At 39.4% G+C, this 19,486-nt stretch overlaps 1 long non-coding RNA gene across 2 annotated transcripts in view; it reads left to right on the forward strand.

Annotated features, from left to right (window-relative positions):
* The window catches only part of LOC125691026 (uncharacterized), a 29,499-nt gene extending 21,474 nt beyond the window's left edge, over positions 1-8,025 (forward strand). For both annotated transcript variants that reach the window (XR_007375882.1, XR_007375881.1), the window contains exons 3-4: positions 2,165-2,277; positions 3,730-8,025. This is a non-coding gene — a long non-coding RNA (uncharacterized LOC125691026). The remainder of the gene's footprint in view (positions 1-2,164; positions 2,278-3,729) is intronic.
* The last annotated feature ends 11,461 nt before the right edge of the window (positions 8,026-19,486 follow it).

Below are 19,486 nucleotides of genomic sequence, written 5' to 3' on the forward strand. Positions count from 1 at the left end.
TTTCATGTTTATACATCCGTATCCCAGAAATTACCTACTCCAGATACATTTGTAGACATCGTACTTAATTCCTAACATTGGAATAAATTGACAGATATTTTAATGCTCCAGTAATCCATGTTTCAATGATTTACATAACCACAGTACTATTTTCCCTTGCCAGTAAGCACAGCAACCAAGTAGCTAACTCTGAAGAAGAAAAATACTTGGGCTTTTTGAAGGAATTTTGTTTTGTAGGTAAGAAATTTCAAAGTACCCAGGAGACTGACAGGGAACATAACAGGATTTCTCTTTACCAGTAGCTGCTCACTGTGAGAGTTTCATGGGTCAATAAATAATAAAAGAATTTGTATCCAGATGTGAACTCAGAACACAGGAAATAATCTTAGTGTAGCTTCTAGTTTATGACTTCAGGGAAAAGCAACAGATACCCGAGGTAAAACAGCATAACAAACTGTGAAACGTTCTCACAATTCACAGCACCTATGAAAACAGAAATTACAATGGAAAGCTCTCATTAAACCAACGCTTAGATCATAATTATGTCTTAGACTTCCCGGGTGTGTTAATAAAGAAAAATTCCCTGTCAGTCTGCCCACTGATGAATGTCTTGAACCTGAAAGCAGAGGCTGTGAGGGTATCATCACAGATTGTAATGCCACCTAAAGTCACCTTACAACGTAATTCCAGTTCTCATAATCACATGCATTTCAGAGGGAGCAAAAAAATGTCACCATGAAGCGAAGCAGTATTTTCTATTATCTCACTAGCAAATAGAGGAACCCTAAAGTGGGATTAACACCAGTGTAAGTACAGTGCAAGAATTAACAGTTCTTTATCTCATTGGAGATGCTAACACATCACGTACTCAAGGATTAAAACCATGCTTAACTTTCTGTATGCAGCAATTCTCTTTTGCCAAATGGTGTCTACTTCCTCAGTCTGGGAAAATATAAAAAGAGTCCTTCACCCTGTTCTTACAGCAGCATGAGGAGCAGCTGGGTATCCTTCAGTCTGGTATTGATGTATTTGGATGTTTACTTGAGAATCTACAGCACTTGGTAGAACAGCTTTTGAAAAAAAGCTTTATACTTTTAATAATTTCAAGTGGGATTTTAGATTCTGTGTTGATCTAAATCCAATTTATAGACTGACTGGATTCTTTTTATTTTTTTCTTTTTTTTATGTATTTTCTCAGCAACAGCAAGGATCACTTCTTCGACTAATATCTCAATAGTGTTAATTATTTTTGTTTTCTTACAATATTAATCCAACACTGTCATATTTCTTACTAATGGGAAATATTTCAACCCTCATTAGACAAGATTACTTTTCATTTTAATAGCTGTAGAGACTGAGAAGCAGATATGAGATTGTTTGGATATATTTCCAACTCTAAGCAGAACAGAGTTTGCAAAGAGATTATCAGAAGGGATTTGGAAGACAGCTAAAAATCAAGACTCTTGTTGTGTTCCCTGGCATGTTCAAACAGGAGTAGTTTTTCCACATAAAAGCACTGAGAAATATTTGAGAAATTGTCAGAAAAGGCAAAGCAAACTAAGAAGAACTAGGATGATACCTTCTTCTGAGACATAGTATTTCTCAAGCCATATAATTCTGCATTAGATTATGCCTAATCTTGTATAAGTACAAGTGATAGAAATTTTCTTGAAAGTGACATTAATATGAAATATTACTTGATGGTGGAGCTAACTGCAAGAGACTAACCACAGAAGACATACATCATATATGTTTAAAATAGGTTTCAAAAACGTGGCTGCAAATCTCGAAGTCTCCATCAAATACCTAGGTATACCAGTGAACAGTGCCAAGAAAGCTCTCAGTGGAGCTTGAATACTTACTCATTCAGTAGCTTAATGCTTTAAATAACTAAGGATGAAATATGACATGTTTATTCCAGCCATCATCTCAGAAGATAGGAAAACATCTCCTCTTTCCTTATTTGTCTGACTATTCCACAGTTTAATGGTTAAATAGCTGATTTATTAAGAATTTTCCTTTGATTTTCATTTCTTGTGCAAAGATTTTATTTTATTTTCCATTAATTTGCATCATCGTCATTTGCCTTGCTCTTGTACTCTCACTTAAAAGCAGAAGACAACACATGATTCTGTGCATTTTTAATCTTTGTTTTGTCACACAGGAACAAGCACTCAATACAACCACATAGGAAGTATTTGGATGAAACTCCAGGCAACCTAACTGAAAACGTCAGATGAATGCATCAACATTCCACAGCTATCTTCTTCTATGAAGGTATCTTCATGTTTAAACAAACACTGTCATCATTTAAAACTCTGTTAACGTTTGCAGCCCAAACTCTGCTTTGGATGAATAACCTTATGAAAATTCAGGAAAATTCTTACTGAAGGGAACCACAGATTGACATGAAAATAATCGAGTGACTTGGTACAGTCAGAACTATGTATACATCTATATTACTATAAATCACACCATACTTTTCAGTGTAATATGCTGTTTTGATTGAGGCCATAGTAGAAGCTTATCTTCCAGCTATGAAGACATTGACACAATCAGCCTATGACTGTATGTCCATGTGCTGCTTTCAATTTTTTTGTGAGCATTACATTGTTGATCTTGATGTTGATCACGAACCGACAGCTGAGAAAAACTTACATGATAAAAATCTTCATATAAAATATCTTAGCAAAGCAGTATTCATTCATGCTCATCTTGAAAATTTGGATTGAGAAGGGAGGTGTTCAAGAGCCATTTGGATGTTGTGCTGAAGGACATGGTTTAGTGGGGAAGTATTGGTGGTAAGTGGATGGTTGGACTGGATGGTCTTGGAGGTCTTTTCCAACCGTGGTGGTTCTGTGATTCTATAACTCTCTGAAATAAGGCTGTGGTGAGGTGGGGGTCAGCCTCTTCTCTCACATAACAGTGACAGGACAAGTTAGATAACTTGAACCTGCCCTGGAGCAATTTGAGCTGGGTATTAGGAAAAATGAGAATTTATTATTGAAAAGAGTGGTCAGGCATTGGAACAGGCTGCTCGAGGAGGTGGAGCACCTGGAGGTGTTCAGGCAATGTGAAGATGTGGCATTTAAGGATGTGGTTTAGTGGTCAGTACTGGTGGTAGGTGGATGGTTGGACTAGATGATCTTAACGGTATTTTACAACATTAATGATTCTATGATTCTATTCTATTAAGTCTATCACTAATACTATTTATTTTATTTATTTGTTAAATTCAAGTCTGATGTCAGTGCCCAAAATTGATACTAGTTCTTCTTCATCACAGACCTGCTCTGAACAGTTTACAGGAGAGTATACTGTCAAGAGTGTTATCGAGGATGGAAAAAAATATCATTGTGTGTGCACTGTCTGTCAAGTCTCCCTCTCTTCCTCATAACACCACTAAGGGCCCCTGTTAAATCCTGCAAGAAGGGAAATATTAATTGTTGTTGTTTAAACAGAAGAAGTGTAATTCCTTAGATTTCTAAATTACATACAACATAGCAAGATTTAGAGCGAGGTCCAGATACAGAAGCCAGTCTATGACTTCATACAGAGAGCTTTTAGTACCAACACTTTCTTATTAAAATATACCCCAAGTGGAGATAAGGCTGTATGCACATCTTCTCCTTGAAACAGAATAAAGATTACAACAATTTATGTAGACAATGAAATTGTCAGTGAATCATTCATGCACTTGTTTTATGTTCTGTAATGTCTTCTTCTTAGATTAATGCCAAACGAACACTAATGAGATGTATCTAAAACAAACTAGGAAGAAGAACGTAAGACAGACGGAACAGAGAAAGGCAAATCAAAAGACAGGTTTGTGGCTTCAGAACTCTGGCTTTCTTGGTTGTCTTTCAGTCCTAAGCTCAAAATAAAATTCATTGCTGGTATACATGTGTTTACTGGGAAAAAAATGAGCAAAAGATTCATTTATATGGGACAGACAGGTCACACATAGTTGAATTCACATGTTTCTGAGTGTTCTTTTTCCAAGAGGAATGAAACATTTTGATAAATCTTCCACAAATCTAGAACAAATTGTTGCCAGTTCAGTTGCTGTAAGCAAAGCTGAGGGAAAAAAATGGGTCTCTTGATTTGTAAGAAATCAGTTATATGTTGATTATACAGGACATGGAAGTTCCCCTCAATCCAGTAAAACTGATGTCTACAAGAAATCGCTGGATTCTCTACACCAGGGTATGGCCTAATATAAAATGGCTGAAAATAGGTGGATAGTTGTACTGGATGATCTCAGAGGTCTTTATCAACTTTGGTGATTCTACGAGATTCTAAAATAGAAACTGAGGTGAGAAGATATAAGAAAGGAAGCCGTCATCCAAAACAGTGACACTAGTTCACTGCCTGTGAAATCCAGCCCATTTGTGTCACACTGGCTTTAGGTACAGATCTTCAGCCACTTGGCTCATTAATACTTTCAAGAAAAGGGAACCCAGGACTTTTATAGAAAGTAAACTTTTGTGAGGAGTAATGGGTTAATTTGTGGTACTGCTTTTGGTATACACAGGGACAGTGAAGAAATCTCCTGAACGATAGCCATAAATGGTTTCAAAAGCCTAACAGGGCAAACAGATTCCTAATCAGATTGCAAAGTGTACGGAACAAGAGGAGGGAGAAATTGTAAAGGCAAATCAGATGAAAGCTTGAGTGGACTGAGAAGCCTGAAAGGGAGAGAGCAATGGCTTGAATTGCATTTGAAATGAAAGGGGAAGTCATTGACGTAGAAAGATGTGAAGAGAAGCTGGCCATGATGACATCAATTAAGCGCTTCTTTCTGTGGAGTTAGTGTCAAACAGCACAATTTAATGGTGTGCCTTTCTGATGAGGAGATAATTTGATGCTTGTGTTAGATGATATCTGTTTGTCTATATTTTACTAGGCATGGTTAATCATAGCTGATTTACAATTAGCTTTATGAGCCCTTCTCAAGGGGTTGGGTGTTGCATGTGCATGTGCTTGTACCTTTCCTGACTATTCAGGCTTGAGTGATGCATATGTAGTGCAGGATGGGATCTATATGGAATGTGAAGGAAATGCAGCAGTAGGAAGCATGCAGTGTGGGAAGGGACTCGACAGAAGTAACTCCTGTGAAGAAGAACATACTAGCACTAGAGTTATTCTAATACTAGAACAAAAACATAAGAATAAATCTAGAATACAAACCTATGCCTCTGTGGATTCAGCCATCCTTACATCCCAGCTTGAGTATCTTTGACATTAACATAACAGACAACAGCGAGCAACCAAATTTTGTACCTCTGTGCTGCTCTTTGGAAGGAAGCTTCTGAAAGAATCTCTGTTGAACAACAGAGAATTTTCTGGTAAACACTGTTGTAAATATATAATTGAATTGCTTTCAGTGGCTGCTTCAAAAGCAATATATGCCTTCAACTTTGAGAATAAAATGTTATTGCAAAATAGTCTAATAAAATGTGTGGCTTCACTGTGATTCTTGTAGCTTTTGTGTGTTCTACTGGGATTATTTTTAAAGAGTGAAACTTCATTACATTTATTAGCTCTTCAGCAAAGTAACAACGGTAATTACAAAGTCCTTCTTAAGTTAGCATGTTATTCTGATTAAATGTGGTAAACCTGCTGAGAATATCTGCTTCCTCAGATTTTCTTTCTACTTTGGCATTCTAATAGAGACCCAGGGTAAAATATCCACAGCTGTGCACGGTTAAATATTTCATGCTGAGTTATGGAGAACTTCCCAGTGCGTGCATTTTCTGAGAATGGTTTGTGTAATGCTTTTGTTCTGTTTGCAAACATTACTATTAGGCTTGTTTTAAGTCTGCTTTGGAAATGAGCTTAAATCTTGACATTCTTTATGATTTTCCCTAGATAGAGAAGAAGAGCTAAAATAGTGCCTGGGGGCTAAAATTTGAAGGGGATAGATTACTACATGAGGTCCTCTTGAAAATATCTAAGTTTTTGGCCATCTCAGGTATTTCATCCTAATATTTATTGGCTTAATCATATGTAATCCTACAATATGTATCCTATGTGTCTTATAGAAATTAAACCATTCACCTCATACAAAGATTTACAGGATTTCACTCTATTTTACTCAGCAGCAACAACTGATATCTGTCCAAGACCCATTTTTGAGTAGCTTTAAATATTTTTTGTGTATTAGCATATGTGAAATTTGTAGCACTGTGAGGTTACCCCAGGGCAATCCTGTATTGTGTTCTAGAAGATATTCTCTGGCTACAGAAATTCTGAAGCTATTTAAACAACTATTATCAGATATGTTATGCACTGTTTAGGTAATTGCATTAATTTGAAACAGTGATTGCATTGGTACATTACATTTACACTATCCCTTTCACTGTTACAAAGCTATCCCACAGAACAACTGTTCCTGTATACACTAATTTACTAGGAGTGGTATTCACTGCCCCTATTAACTTAATTGATTTAACATAATCCTGTGGCTGTCTCTGCTTTTACTGCCCTGCTAAAAGTTACCTTCTGCATGGTGTCTACAACCCAAACCCTCTGGTCATAGAGTTGGTGAGGCAAAGGCTGAAGGCACTGCCAGTATACAGCTGGGTTGAAATGTGGCACATAATATAAAGAATAATTTTGAGGATTAGATTTAAAGAATCTGTCTGAAATTCAGTAGTACAATGAGTAACTTTTATTTAGAACAGAGGAACAAACAACAGTTAAATACTTTTATATGTTACAGGTATTCTCCCCAGTTATTTATTATATTGAACAATGGATATAAAGTAGCTAGGAGCAAATTAAGTTTGGAAATTAGAAGAAGGTTCATTTGAGATAATCTAATTACTTTTATAAAGAGGCATTAATTATGCAGTTCTTATGACAATGCTTACTAATCCAGTAGGCCCTTTCGTAGCAATGTTATTTCTGAAAGAAAGAAGCATTTCATAACATACAGAAAGAAGTTTTTCTGTATTCTGTATTTTCTGTAAATATTCCATAATATGCTTTATAAAATCTTCTGAATATTTCTCCTGTGTGTTTTGAGAAAAGTTCCTATCTTTCTGCCTACATCCTCCTTGGTCATCTCCTACACCCAGAACTCATTCAGGAACCCTCATTGAGGGAGGATGAGAAGTAAAGGAACCAGCTGAGCAGTCCAGAGAGATTCTCCATAGTCCTCCCCCACCTTCTGAATTCTGACAGCCACAATCAACTCCCAGTGGAATACACAAAAGAAAAGTGAGGCAAACTGAGAAATATAGAATGACTCAGTTCTTCAGCTGCTTTTTTTCAGAAAGAAATAGCCAGAGCTATTAGCTAGTGCTAATTTACAGCACTAGAGGTTATGATTAGGAAAGACTAAATATAAAAAAGAAAAAGTGAAGCTCCTAGTGCCTTACCTTGTTATACCATTAGGAACTCTATTCCTGCAAGCGAGGTTTTGCATAACAATCTCACGTCCTATCTGATCTTCACTAAAGATAATCAGTTTATTACATATCCATATTAATCAAAATCTGCCATTTTCACACTTTCACACTTAAAATAATACCTATTTCTGAAATCAGAGAAGGTGTTATAGATGTTATAATGAATTCCATCATGGATTTCCTCTCTGAATAATCATTTTGCTTGCTGTGACAAGTTGCTGTGACATTATACATGACATTTGGATCCCAGCAAAGTAAGACATGTATCTGAAAATTTGGAGTTACAATACCCAAATAATATGAATTTCTGTATCTGATTAAGCAACTGCAAGAAAACCCATAACTTTCAGCAGCTACAGTTCTGGTGCTACTTTCTAAGGCTTATTAACAGTCTATATACATTGAGTGAATTGTATACATCTTTTGATTTAAAAGTTCAAAAATAACCAGGAAAAGACAGATTTTGTGGAATGAAAAATGAATCAGTTTGTCGCTAAATTAGGAAGACGTTGTAATTTGCTAAATTAGGGAAAGAGAAGATACAATAAATGTCTCAGAATCTTTTAAATCTATTAATAAGCGTTGCAGTTTTCTACTCTTTAAAAAAAAAAAAAAAAAAAAAAAAGAATTTATGTCATTTGCCTCTTTTTCTTTTTTTCCTATGTTAGCAATAACTGTAACAGAGGAAGGTAAATTTTCCATGGAGCATGTCCACCTTTTTCACTATCCTTCTTACTTGCATTTATTAATGAGTATATTCAATAAATAACCACGTGGAGATTTTATATATTGTTTATCATCAGTAAATGCCACTGTACTTTCTACATCCAACAGCATTATTATGCCTTAAATAACAGACCCGAGATGATTTGAATAAATTAAAACGAAAAGTTATTGCATCTTTGGTGTAGGAAGCTAATACGCTAGTTGGTATGTGTGCTATAGCAATATACAACATATATTTGATCATTAAAGAATAATGATGAGTAGACTGGACATTGGCAAAGAGAAAGTCAAAAAAGTTCTTCTAAGGTCTCTTTTCCTGCTATGTACAGTCACATGAAAATTTTCACTCAAATCAAAGTTTTGAAACAAACAGAACATGGTTCATCCTGTATTAACTGCAGGGGAAAATACAAATGTTTTAACCAGAAATGCTTGCTCTTAATCAGAAAAAATGTAATTTTGCTTTTGATCAGTCCATGGCTGCTACCGACATGCAAATGCATGAAGTGAGTGACTGTTTCTAAAAAGAAATTATTTTTCTACCATGCCTTTATATCTTATATGTTAGAGACAAAAAGACAGCTTATGCTTGTTCAGGGCTGCTGTCCTGTTTCTCAAAAGGAACTGAGATTATCCTGATTTATCAGGGCTGGATCGAGAAAATTAATTTTGATACTGCTGAATTAAAATAATATATTAATACCAAGGCAAATATTGACAAAGATTATAATTAATTGTTTAATAGATTTATATTAGATCCTCTGTAACACATTAGAAGGTAAAGCAGTAGTTGTCTTCTAGAACCAGTTACATAAAAATATCAACAATTCATGGAACTGGAGCATTAACTATTTATCTCCCAGTGCACTACATGATGTTATGATGTGGAATACTCATAACAAAAATCATAAAATCACGACAGAGGTTTGTTCATGCAGGAGATGTGGCCAGAGAAGGGTGGGAGACAAGTCTGTGGCAAAGATGAAGCACTGTCAAGGTCTGAAGGCCCAAGACCTTCTGAGTACATGGGAAAGATGTATGAACTGGGAGATCCTGGATGAAGCTAATTAAGGTAATTAAGGCCTACTAGTGCATAAAGGGCTCTGACAACATCAATATTTGTTTCCTATAGCTCCTGCACTCTGTCTTGCTTATGAATTTACTGATATTATGACAGCTTGCACCATCTGAGGAATTACCTCTGTATGCAGAAGACATGGTCCATGAATAGTTATGGGTGACTATTATAGCAACACCTTGCATAAATAATTCCAAGACACTTGCTTACCTGAGAAAAAAAAATGGAGTTTAATATTCTTTCTTCTCCACTGCTGTTTTAATTAGAAGTGCTTGCAAAATCATTTAAAACCTCCCTTTATGAGGAGCTGTTCTTCAAAAGCAATTAAGAGAGTTTCTGAAGCAATGGTATAACTATTTTCAGGGCTGTTTATACTTTTTAGACTAACATCTCTATGTACTAGTTTTACTGAAATAATGGGTTTATTGCATTGATGTAATTGTGATTTATGTGAATCAGGTGTGCCATAACTGTTGACCTTTTTTACAGCTACCAAAACTGGTAAGCCTGATGTCCCTTAAGAAAAATAGTTTGAGCTATATTTTTTTGAAGTGGCTAAAACATATTAATACCTCATTAACCTTCACTTCTCCATGCACTCGTTAAATAAAAAAGCCTGTTACCAAGATTATTCAAGGTTTAGTGATAACTACAAGAACATAAATGAGTATAAGAATGCACAAATGAGTTCCAAGTGAGTTAAACAAGAATTCTTTCTAGTTCATTGAGAACTATTCACTATTTCATTGAGAAATAGTGTACATCCCACAGGCAGATTATTTATGGTCTTCCATTGGAGGGTGCCTATCCTACTGCAGTAACAGTAACCACACATGTGACAAGCTTAATAACGTACCTGTCTCTAGGTTGTTAACTGTTATTTTTATTATTTTCATACCTTATTGAAAGATAATTTACATAGGTATACAAGTAGGTGAATAAAGCTTAAATATACTGTGCATCAAGAGGATTTTCATCCCATACATTCTTTTTACCCTATATTTGCTGCATTTACCAAAAGAAAACAGCTGAAAGCTCAGAATGTACTTTGAAAAATGGATATTCAGCAGCACTATCATTTTTCTTACAGTTTTGCAGGGATCACTTCCTACGATTTCCTTAATAGAAGTCATAGAAATAACATCTGGAAGTGACCTTGTCTAGGTTACCTAATTCTAGCCCCAGGCATTGCGTTGGGAAACCATCCTTGACAGATTGGTCTGTCCCAAACACTGAAGAATACTTTCCTTGTGCTTTTTGGTTTTTGTTCCCTACCCTGTGAGCAACTCAAGATGGTGAGGAAAGAAGCAGGAAGGTTCAACACACAGTTGCCTGAAATGTTTATCTTTTTCAGCTATGGTAGCTAGCATCTTAAAAGGTGGTAGAACTCTGTGATGATCACGTTTTCAGTCTCTTTCTTTCCTTCATCTTGGATATTACAGTTTGGTTCACACACACCTTTGTGGAGAAGGGGGGGGTCACTAGGTCACTGGGCAGGTGGAGGAGCCTCCAGGGTGGAACAGTGTGTGCGTGTGTGTGGCGCTGCTGGGAGGAACAGGAGGTGATGCACAGAGCAGGAAGCCACCGAAGTCTGCAAAAATTTGGAGGATCTGAGAGGGGCAGGCAGCCCATGTGCCATCAAAGACAGAAATAAAAAATTTTCTTAGAAATCTTCACAATTAAGTATGTGGTAGATTGTTAATTGAGCACTGAGGGAGAATTTTTGACAGCTCATTTCTGCAGGAAGATCCTGATGTGCCTAGACTATTTTTTGGTGCTAGAATATGGCTACAAAATCTGGCTGTCCCAGAGATTCATGTTCTCATTACTGAAGCGATCACTCTGTGCATAGAGAAAATAGTAGTTCTTACCACTATTGATTCTTTGTCTACTCAGTGCTGCTGCACAGCTTTTTTTTCCCCTCTCTTCACTCTGATCTCCCTGAGGCACATACAGACATTGCTCATGGCACAGCTGTGGCATTGATGGGTCCCGTGAGGAACAACCGGAGCTGCTCTGGTCTGAAATGGAGCAGTGCTGGGTTCTGCTTGCAGAGGCCACCCCTGCAGCACCTTGCTATCAAACCCTTGATGTATAAACTGTACACACTACCACAAATGCAGGTATGCAAGGAAGTGCTGATAAGGCAATACCGTTAGGAAAGTTCTCACACTTTTGTCAGAAAATCAGCCTGATCAAGCTAGAACAGGGAACAAATAAGGGAATTTAGAGGCTAGAATATTTCACAAATGAAGCATTTGAATGAGTATATGAGGGAATACCATAATCTCTGTTTTTTGTAGTGGGACAAGGAAGAATATGGCTTCCAGTATTACCTGAGTTTGACTGTATGGACTGCAGAGGTCCCAGGTTTTAAGAATATTTTAGCTTAGTAGGAAAAAGGGATAACACTAGCATGGAATAAAAATATTATGACCCTATTCTACACAGTAGTAAATGATTTTACCCATCCCATATATTCCTGTAATTTCTCTCTCATCTGCTAGCAAACCTTTTGCTTTTACAACAAAAAAGCAAAGATTATACTGAAAGGAAAAGAAATTGTTCACAATTATGTTCTGTTTAATGTTTCATATGACTCAGCAATAAACACTGTGTCTCCAAAAACAAGATGTTTTCTTTTACAAGAATCAACATTTGACTAATGCTAGATTCAAGTTTCTGAGATGATGTCTCTTTGATAAGGTCATATCACTGGTTGCTTAATATTCTGTTCAACATTTGAGCGGTTTAACTCAATGCTAGGAGTACCAATGTGGGAAACAAGCTGATCACAGATAAGCAAATACCTTGACAAATTTGCTAGATGCTGGCAGATTGGAGACACTTAAGTATGACAAATTTATGACATTTTGAGCATTAACTGGGAAGCCATCTGTATCACTGCAAGAAAAGGTGACTTATGTTGGAAATCAACACCATGTCAACCAAGTTACAAGACAAATTACACTGTTAGAAAACAAATTGCATGTATGATTGAGACAGGAATTGGATGTTTTGGTCTGTTGTCTCAATTTCTTATCAACTGCCTGACAGTCTTCATTTGTGATCAGAATTTCTAGTTTGAAGTCAAACACACTCAGAATTGAGAATTAGCTGGCCATGCCAAAAGTCATATTCTGCCTCTCTTTAAGAAGGATGGCCAGTAAGAAGCAACCAGCTGCCTCCTTAGACAAGTAACTTTATAATGGGGTTAATTCAGTATGAAGTTGTCTTATACATTTGTATACATTCTTATTTCATATCTCAGTGGGGCAGTAAGTTGCTTTCTTACATGTTTGTTTAGTGCCTGTTATCTTTTGGATGTGATTATGCAATGCAAATATATGAATATTTGGCAAGTTGGTCATGCACTCAGATGAAGATGAGGAAAAAAAAAAAAAAATTGTCAGGAGAACAGTTAGACACTGAAAACGCTGCCCAAAGAAGCCATGGAATCCTCATGCTTGTAGATCTTCAAACTACTGAGCAAGACACTGAGCAACCAGAAACATCTTTAAAGTAAGTTCTTGGAATGAGCAATTTGGTTGGAGACCTCCAGAGGAACCATCCTGCCTAACTCCTGCCTAAATTTACTAATTTCAGTTAAAAACAACTGGCAACTGAATGCATGTTACTTTCAGTTGTGTAACATTGTCTCCTACTTCTGAAATTTTCAAATAAATTATGGCAAGTCTAGTCCGTATGTTTGAGAACATCTACGTAAATAGGGATTTCTGAGGACTAAAGAAACTCTACAGCCACTACAAAGCCAGGTTCCACTGTAACAAATCATTAGCAATTTTGGTGAGACACATTTTTCTATTCAAATCTTAAAGTTTAACATCTGAGATAGAAACTGAATTATCCATCAGATTTCAGAACAATTTAAAACTTGTAACCATTTGGAATTACACACAGTTTCACTTCTGACAATATAACTACCCAGCATTTCCAGATCTAGTCAGTCTTATTGATGCTGTAAGGATCATTTGTATGAATAGAAAGTGTAGTGGAAATGCTAAGTCAGGGCTTGAACCAATGATTGAGCACCTGGCCAGAAGGCAGGACAATCCAAGGGAGCTCAGATGCATGCAATGTGCCTGAGTGACCAGAAGGGGTGGAACTGGGATCCACCCCCTCCCAGATATCATTTAAGGGTTTGTAGTGGAGTTGAGGATATCTTTCTGGAAATCCCTACCAACCTGAGTCCTTCCAAAGGTAAGCAGCTGTTTTTCCTTTGTTTCTGTATCTGCAGCTACTGCACTTGGGATTATTCTCACTTGCTGCAGCCTGGGTCTCTGCTAACCTGCTGTTATTGTTGTATTATCCATTGCATTATGGCAAGGCATTACTGTGACAAAATAAACTATATTACTGCATACAGGAAACACTTTTTAATTACTTAATAATTACTTCTTAAATTATTAAGAAAAGACTATGGAAACTTGCTCATGTAACAGGTGTGGACACTTCAGTGAGGTAACTATCTATCTCTTCTGATTATAGCAGTACATTTTAAATCACAAGTATTGGACACAAAATTTTTCGGCACGTAGCTTGCTCCTGATTTTTTTGTGATCCTTGAAAAGATTAGAGGTCTATAGGAGGTTTCTAAGTAATCTGCACTGTTAATGCTTTCTGTAAGATAAAGTTTCTGCACTGCCCCTACCAAGCACAAAACAAAAGGTAAATGTCAACAAGAGTTTGTCGCTGATCCCTGATGTCAGTGCAAACTCAAGCACTGTATGATAGCCCTACTTGACAACAGCAGATGAAAATATTCTCAGGAAATAAAAACTATAACAAATACTCAGTCACTTCTCCTCCTAGAAATGAAAGATGATGAATGTCCCTGTATGGGGACTGCTGAATCAAGGCCTGAACCTCTGATTAATCACCTGGGGTGAGCAATGAGTCAGCCACAGAAGCACAAGTGAAGGCAATTCACCTGTGCTGCCAGAAGGGGTGGAGCCAGGCTCCACCTCTTCTAGACCCATTTAAGAGCTGGCTACCAGTGGGGAAGGATCACTTCTGGAGATCCACTCCACCGGAGTTTACCACGTGAGCCCAGGATAGGGTGAGTGTCCTTCTTTTCTGCTCTAGTATAATAACTACATAAGCCAAGCTCTTGGGTATACTGTATCATCGTTGATTGTACGTTGGTGAGCCAGGCAGGCCAAATATACTTTATATCATAGCCTTTCTATGGAATTTGTATAAATGGGTTAGGGGGGAGAACATCACCCCCTTAAGTAAAATGATCCCCTGGCAGATCTCAGGGTTTCTGGGATTTCTTTATTACCAATTAGTAACTATAGTTGAGAAATGGGGTCCCCTGCATACTATGGGGAATATTTCCCCATTCCGCATGATGGAATGCTTTCAAGGCTTAGACAGAGACATCCTAACTACAAAAGAAAAGCAGTTAGCTGCATCCCCAGTTGCATGGCTACTGTTAAATGCCTTAAATCAAGCTGAGATAAGATCGGACACCTTGGAAAGTGAAAATCAGCTATTAAAAGATCTTATTGAAAAATTGGTACAGGGACTTAATGTATTAACAGGGGAAAGACCAAGTTTACATTCCCTAGGTCAGGTCTGCAGTATTTCAATAGATAATAACCACACCTCTGAAGTAACAGACCTGGTTGAACAGGAAAACAAAAACTCTAAGTCAGATCTAGAGGTTCCACTTATGGCAGATTCCTTGGAACTCCGTCCTATTATAACTCAAAAGACAAAGAAAGTACAAGATAGACTGGCAGGGGTGCCCCTGACCAATGGCCCCTGCCCAAACACATTTACATGTAACAGCTAGGCCATATATACCAACAGAACTAAGGATAGACTCCTGGGTGAGCAGGATGAAATAGCTAAAATGGTGCAGGAATTAGAAAAAGTGGGTATTATAAGACCTGCACACAGCCCATGTAACTCCCTGTATGGGAACTGCTGAGTCACGGCCTGAACCTCTGATTGATCACCTGAGGTGAGCCATGAGTCAGCCAGAGGAGCACAGGTGAAGGCAATTCACCTGTGCTGCCGGAAGGGGTGGAGCCTGGCTCCACCCCTCCTGGACCTATTTAAGAGCTGGCTACCAGAGGGGAAGGATCTCTTCTGGAGATCCTCCTCTTTGATATCTTCTAGTGAGCTCAACCCCAGGGTAAGCTCTTCTACTTATTCTCTTTTGTGATCCTTGTTTGCTTTGCCTCACTCTTTTGATTATATTGCAATTATAACATCTTGGTTATACAGCTTTGCCTTACTCTTTTGATTATATTGCAATTATAACATCTTGGTTATACACTCCCCCATATGGCCAGTGTGATAGTTGGATGGCACATGGAGAATAACAGTGCATGACAGAGAATTAAATAAGGTCATGCCGCCTATTCATGTGGCTGTACCCAATATTGTCTCCCTAATGGACACATTGAGTAGAGAGATAAAAACCTATCGTTGTGTCTTAGATTTAGCAAATGCATTCTTCAGTATCCCAATTCCTGAAGAATCGCAAGATCAGTTTGCGTTTACGTGGGGAGGCACGCAGTGGACCTTTCAGGTCCTGCCACAGGGGTATGTGCATTCACCAACGTATTGTCATAATCTAGCGGTGTGTGACTTGGCTGATTGGAAAAAACCTGATGTTGTTAACTTATATCATTATATTGATCATCTCCTGCTGACATCTGACTCACTGGAGGCGGTAGGACAAGTGGCAGATTCATTAACTGTCTATTTGCAACAGAGAGGATGGGCTATAAATCCTCAAAAGGTGAAAGGTCTGGGCCTGCCTGTAAAATTCCTGGGGGTGTGTCATGGTTCTATGTTTTTTGTTTTTTGGGGGGTTTCAGTATTCCACATCAAAACATCATGTAGTGTACGGGGCATTAAAGTATTAATGCCCCAATTCCAGATCCCGTGACTTCTGTAATGTACAGGGATAGGTACCTGGAATCAGCCAAATCAAGCCAAATCATTCGGGTGCCGTGTAAACTCCTTTCTTGAACCTTGGATTTCAGTCATCTTTAGAGGCCAGCAAGTAGTAATAGAGACTTCCTCTTCATCACTCTCTTCTGCATGTCTCTTATTTTTCCCTTTTGCCTTTCGCGATGGTGGTGGTTCTGAGGAGGGCCCCTCGCCTGGCTCTTCCTCCATCGCCCTTCCTCCCAGAGAGGTTTCATCCTCTTGGCTTGTTTGATGATGGTAATGAAGCTCGCCAACTAGGTGCCATTGCCAGAGATCCAGCTATTGATAGAGGAATTAGTCGATGTTCGGATGAGGCTACCACCCTCTGGGAACGGGTGTTAATAGCCGTGAAGGAAAAGTATCCCTTCAAAAATGGCTTGAAGATTGCGATGAAAAAATGGGATACAGTTGAAAAGGGTATCCAGTATTTGAGGGAAATAGGTGTGGTGGAAATGTTGTATGACCCTAACTTTGTTCCTAACCACCCACACCAAGACCACGACCCTGAAAAAGTTTGGAACACCACCAGAAGAAGCTGTGTTTCAGTACCGATTACTTCAGAAGCAGCCTGAACCCCCTCATACACGGCTAAGATCTCCTCCTCAGTTGGAGTGTAGCCCTCTTCTGACCCCCTGTAGGCTTGACTCCAGAATCCCAGGGGTCAGCCTCGGGTCTCTCCTGAGGCTCTTTGCCACAAACTCCAAGTGGGACCGTTCTCCCCAGCAGCAGTATAGAGGATGTTCTTTATACCCTGTCCTGTCTGTACTGGCCCTAGGGCCACAGCACGGACTATCTCCTGTTTAATCTGTTCTAAAGCCTGCTGCTGCTCAGGGCTCCATGTATACTAGCTTAATTGGGGCGTTAACACTTTAATGCCCGTACACTACGTGATGTTTTGATGTGGAATACTGAAACCCAAAAAAAACTCAAAAAACATAGAACCGTGACAGGGTGGTTTGATCAGGAAAGACCAAAGTACTACCTAGTGCTGTCATAGATAAGGTTCAGGTGTTCCCTGTCCCTACTTCACTGAAGCAGCCTCAAGAGTTCCTAGGTATATTGGGTTATTGGCATTCCTCTATACCTCACCTAGTGCAGCTGCTAAGGCCACTGTACAGACTCATAAAAAAGGGGCAGCTATGGGGCTGGGGAAAAACAGAACAGGATGCTTTCCAACAGGTGAAACTGGCAGTTAAGCCCAGGCATTGGCTACATTTGATCCTACCCTCCCAGCTGAGTTACTCAAGATGACTTTGGTTGGGGCCTGTGTCAACAACAGAGTTCTGTTTGGACCCCATTGGTTTCTGGTCTCAGGTCTGGCATGGAGCAGAAGAAAGATACAGTATGATTGAAAAACAGTTATTGGCTGCCTTTTTGGCAGTAGAGCCAATAACTCAAACGGCTGAAGTTTTAGTTAAGACCACTCTGCCGATTCAGGGGTGGGTGGAAGATCTGACCCACCTTCATAAGACAGGGGTGGCCCAAGCACAAAAAGTGGCACGATGGGTCACCTATCTCAGCCAAAGAGTAGTCTGTCTTCATCACCCTTGAAAGAAGAACTCCAGAAGATCCTAGGCCCAGTAACCTATCACAGTGATTCACCAAAAGAAATACTGGTCACTCCACTAGAGAAGAGTCCCGTTCAGGAGGGAAAATATCCTATCCCTGAAGATGCCTGGTACACGGATGGGTCCAGCAAGGGTAATCCAAGCAAGTAGAGAGCAATAGCATACCATCCTTCCACTGAGACAATCTGGTTTGACGAGGGGGATGGTCAGAGCAGCCAATGGGCAGAACTGTGAGCTGTGTGGATGGTTATAACCAAGGAACCCAGTGATGGTATCTTGAATATCTGCACAGATAGTTGGGCTGTGTACCAGGGGCTCACTCTTTGAATTGCACAGTTGGCCACCTAGGAATGGACTATCCATGGCCGGCTGATCTGGAGCAAGGACATGTGGTTAGAATATGGAGTACAGTCAAACACAGGACTGTACATGTCTACCATGTTTCTGGTCATCAGCCCCTGCAGTAACTGGGAAACGATGAAGCCGACATTGGCCCAAGTTCGATGGATTGAGAATTCACCATCTGAGAACATTGCCCATTAGTTACATCAGAAGCTACGGCACTCGGAACAAAAGACAATGTGGGCAGCTGCTAAAGCATGGGGACTGCCCATACAGCTACCTGATATAGTCCAGGCATGCCAGGATTGTGATGCTTGCTCTAAGATGAGACCAAGATCATTGCCTGAAACAACAGCCCATCTTGCTAGAGGACACAATCCTCTCTAGCTATGACAGATTGATTACATCGGGCCCCTTCCTTGGTCTGAGGGGGCGAGATATGCCCTGACTGGCTTTGACACTGCAAGTGGGCTACTGCAGCCCTACCCAGTATCGAAAGCAAACCAGGCATATACCATCAAGGCACTCGCTAAACTGATGTCTGCCAACGGGACACCTCAAGTCATTAAGAGCGACCAAGGAACTCATTTTACTGGTGCAAAGATACAACGCTGGGCAGAAGAAAATAACACTGAATGGCAATTCCACCTGCCATATAATCCAGTGGGGGCAGGCCTCGTGGAATGTTACAACGGTATTCTGAAGGCTGCCCTGAAGACAAACTCCCAGTTCCTGCAGGGGTGGACAAAAAGACTGTATGAAACCCTGTGGGACGTGAATGAAAGACCCTGAGATGGCATACCCAGTGCCCTGAGAATGTTGCAGACAACATGGCCCCCCTGCTTAGGATCCAAATTATGGGCACTGATCATCAGGTGAGACTCCAGATTGGTAATGAAAATAATCTTCTGCTCCCTGCCCCTGAGAATTTAGATCCTGGCACCTACAGAATAAAATGGCCTTGGAAGGTGCAGGTAGGACCCAAATGGTGTGGCCTACTTGCACCTTGGGGAAGACTGTTGAAGGTGGGAGGCACAGTAGTCCCTCCAGTAATACGTACATGGCCTACTGATATTGTCATCAACGCTTAAATCTTCATTGCTAAAGGGACCCCCATCATGTCCCTATGGCAGATCAGTACACCTCCTTTGGTGCCTGATATCGTTATGCAGCCGCAGACATCTGGCCAGAAGGTGTGGTACAGGCTGCCAGGACGTGCCCCAGTACAGGCGGAAGTGTTGACCCAGGATAGAAATACGGCCTGTATCTTGCCCTGGAGAGCCTTTGAGCCTTCAGGATCACCAGAGGGAACAAAATGTCGTCAAAAGCGTTCCAGTGTTACTGTCAGATCACATGCAACACCCAGTGGTGGTCTACATGGGACT

This window comes from Lagopus muta, chromosome 3 (genome assembly GCF_023343835.1).
Source record: "Lagopus muta isolate bLagMut1 chromosome 3, bLagMut1 primary, whole genome shotgun sequence".
NCBI classification, from domain to species: domain Eukaryota; kingdom Metazoa; phylum Chordata; class Aves; order Galliformes; family Phasianidae; genus Lagopus; species Lagopus muta.